General features: G+C 32.8%; 1 protein-coding gene across 2 annotated transcripts in view; it reads left to right on the top strand.

Annotated features, from left to right (window-relative positions):
* The window catches only part of LOC107445555 (angiotensin-converting enzyme), a 37462-nt gene continuing 33579 nt past the window's right edge, over positions 1-3883 (top strand). For both annotated transcript variants that reach the window (XM_071183502.1, XM_071183503.1), the window contains exon 1: positions 1-126. The gene's annotated coding sequence lies outside the window, so the exon portion shown is untranslated. The remainder of the gene's footprint in view (positions 127-3883) is intronic.

Below are 3883 nucleotides of genomic sequence, written 5' to 3'. Positions count from 1 at the left end.
CAGTGACAATGTCATCATCGCTGGAGGTACCAGAAATGTACATTTCCTCTTCGCAACATTCAAATTGTTTCATAACATTTTTAGGAAAAATGTATATTCTTTGATTTTCTAACCTCAGAGTGATAGGTAAGTTGTGTTCATCATCATCGTCCTCCACACTAGTCTTTCTTCCAAATAACTGCGTGTAGGAAAAAATTGCGGATTGTTGTTCGGGCAACTTGACTCCATGATTTTTTTGACAAAACAATTGCTTCCAGAAATAAGATGCATTCTGTGTTTCTGTTTTCTTCGTAGTTCTTAAAAGACGCATCACCAGTTGTCCTCTATAGTGGGACTTCAGGCTGAGAATAACGCCCTGTTCCAAATATATATATGTATTGTAACTGCCACTGTGCAACTGTGTTAGAACAGAACGATCCAGAATTCACCACGTATAAGTGGTTGAACCCACGACCCTTACCCTAGCCCACCAACCATTCAATTTTCCCGCTTAATAGTGACATTATATTATTTATAAAAAATTTTTTTGACCTACTGAATTTCTAAGTTTTCTTTTTACTATCTTCTACTCATTTAATATCTGTTTTTTTGGAGGAATAAGGAAAAAAACTGATCTAGACTCCAGTGTTGTGTATATATATCTATCACTAGTTCTATGTCCACCGACGAAACCCTTGTCACAAGTTTGACACAGCTTGGGAGTGGCAGGAAATGCGTCTTTAGTGCAAGTAGTGTCAAAACTGATGAGTAATTCAGTACCATCTTCACATTAGACTAAATAGTTGGTTGGGTAAGGTGTAAGTGATACTCTACGAGCACCCATCTCCATGGAGTGAATAGTGGATCGTTTTCATTTAACATAATGAGTAAGGATGAAAATTAGAAGAAAATTTATAAGCCTCTAATTTTTTTTCTAAAACCTTATGCGAGTATTAAAAAAATAAATTATTAACTGGAAATTAATTTATTTAAGATGTTCAAACCACAAAACAATCATAAAACATCAGACCATGTTTGTTTGAAAAGTTTTAGGAGATTTCTTTTTTTTTTTAAAAAAAAAAGGGGTAGATATTTTCCAATTTTTTATTAATTTTAAGTACGATGTGCAACAGGAAGATATTAACCGATTTTAAAAATTTTATACCATTTTTGTTCCGATTGTAATAGGCAACTTTTCCGCGCCAAATCGTTCCCAAACTAAAAAAAAAATGTCGATCCTCTTTGAGTGAATAGCTAAATTTGAATGTTCCAAAAGGAAATTGCTTTACGTAACTTTGAATTAAAAATAAGAAACCTGTTATGTTAGTAAAGCATATAATGCTCCCATTTTTCTTTCAGTTAACTAAGAGAATAATAATGTTAGAAATTGCGTTTATGTCGTTGCATGAGTTGCCTTTTTATTTCAGGAATTGTAACCCTTTGCAATAAAAAAGTAAGAATTTTTTTTTTCAAAATTTCTATGAAAAACAAGAATTTATTTTAATTATAAAATATATGCTTATGTATTTGGGGTAAGTATAAACCCGTACAATACTGCATGCACAGTCTGGTGATCCTGAAACTTTTTTATTTTTGCTGTAAAATCATAAATTCGATATTAAACAGGGTAAATCGGAACAACTCATATACCTTCAGAGAGACCAAACCTTAGTGCAAAAAAGCATTTTTTTTAAACAAACAAATACCAAGTACAGAGATCGAAAAATAATGAGTCTGAAATTTGAATCAATTTCTTCCAAAATAGAATGAAATAAAAGCAGTCTAGTTTCTCCTTTCTATCTGACAAGAGATCATATTTTTGGACTTTAAATGTTTCTGGAAGAATATCATGGGACTCACTCTTCAAATTAATTTCTTAAAAGAGAGGCCCTGCAAAGAGAACAGTGTCTTAATCCACCACTATTGGATAAATTGTTATGAATAAGCTGAAAGCTATAAAAATAAATCATAGATGACTCTTCCTCAAACAATTTTAAAAAATGAATAGACGTGAGGAATCATAATATGAACTATTGAAAACCAAACAATGTCTATGTCCGTAAGGGCTGTGAAAGTAAATCAGCTTCTTCAAACAATTGTGTGCATAAATTTATAAATAGACGAGAGGAATCATAATATGAACTATTGATAACCAAACAATGTCTATGTCCGTAAGGGCTGTGAAAGTAAATCAGCTTCTTCAAACAATTGTGTGCATAAATTTATAAATAGACGAGAGGAATCATAATATGAACTATTGATAACCAAACAATGTCTATGTCCGTAAGGGCTGTGAAAGTAAATCAGCTTCTTCAAACAATTGTGTGCATAAATTTATAAATAGACGAGNATACAAAAAACTAATTATCAAAGCAAAGTACAATAGTTGGCAATATCTCTGTGAAAGCATTAAAAATCCCCATGGAGCTCATTATAAGTCATCCTTTAAAACAAACTCCTATCCGACCATCTTAACTCAGATTTATGACTCTAACTGTCCAATAGAAGAGGCCAAGAATGTTCTTCATAATCTTTTCCCAGATGACAATGTCATCCAACAAAACAAATACAGCTATCAAAATAAAAATCCAGATCCTCCCTTCAACCACAATGAACTTCAACGTCTTCTTAGAACACTAAACAACAAAAAAGCACCAGGCATAGATGGCATTGATTATATAATTGTAAAAAACTTATTCATGTTTTTCGGTCCACTTATCCTAAATTTTTTCAACAAATGTCTCACTCAGAAGTCTTCCCTGACCATTTCAAAAAAGGGCAAGTTTTACTTTTTCTTAAAAGAGGCAAAATTCCTAATGTTTTATCTTCATATCGTCCTATAACACTACTTCTTTGTTTGGGTAAATTCCTAGAGAAATTAATCGTTAAGAGACTAACTTTTCATTTAGAGAAACTCAACGCACTGTGTGATTTACAATACGGTTTTAGATTTGGTAAATTGGTCAATATAGCACTAGAAAATTTCAAAGATAACCTATCACTTTTAAAAAATAATCATAAACGCGTCGCCGCAATATCGCTCGACATCAAAGGGGCATTTGACAATATCCAGTATGATCTAATTAATAGAGAATTGTCAATGTACCAAGTCCCATCCAATCTTTGTTTTATAATAGAAAGCATCAATACGAACAGGCAAGCCATCTTAGCAACAAATCGGGGATATGTAACAAAAACAATTAAAAAAGGCTGCCCACAAGGGTCTTGCATAGGACCGACTGCGTGGAATTTAGTATTTAATAACCTTTTCAAAATGCAGTTTGAAAATTCCATTATACAAGCCTTTGCAGACGACTTGATAATTCTTACATATGCCAACTCTAGGAGGCAGTTAAAATAAGTATCGAATCTAACTCTAACTCGTATTCACAATTGGATCACCAACACTTCTTTAACTCTTTCAATTGATAAAACAGCCTATATACATTTTTGCAACACTAACAGGGGTGCAATCTTCAAAATTAACAACCAAAAAATTAAGCAAACAAATCATTTTAGGTACCTTGGAGTTGCAATCGATAAAAAATTGAATTGGGGTCATCATATCAATATTCTTAAAGAAAAGGCAAACACTCTTCTCAATTCTCTTTACAAAATCAATAATAAATCTTGGGGAATAAATCAAAAAGCAAGAAAACTCATTTATAACACAGTAATAGTCCCCTCTCTAGCACACGGTTGCAATATTTGGGCAAAAAATATCTCACCCCGGATATCTAGAACCTTAATTTCGATTCAACGCGAATTCCTTTTGAATATGACCAGGGCATACCACTTTACCCCCACGGCAGCTCTTCATGTTTTAACAAATATTCCCCCCCTTCCAGACCAGATTATGCTCTTGTCATGCTCAACAACATTAACTCAAATTAAAAAAAATGCA

This window comes from Parasteatoda tepidariorum, chromosome 7 (genome assembly GCF_043381705.1).
Source record: "Parasteatoda tepidariorum isolate YZ-2023 chromosome 7, CAS_Ptep_4.0, whole genome shotgun sequence".
Lineage (NCBI taxonomy): Eukaryota > Metazoa > Arthropoda > Arachnida > Araneae > Theridiidae > Parasteatoda > Parasteatoda tepidariorum.
The sequence above is the reverse complement of the archived record's forward strand: the minus strand, read 5'-3'. Positions and strand labels throughout refer to the sequence as shown.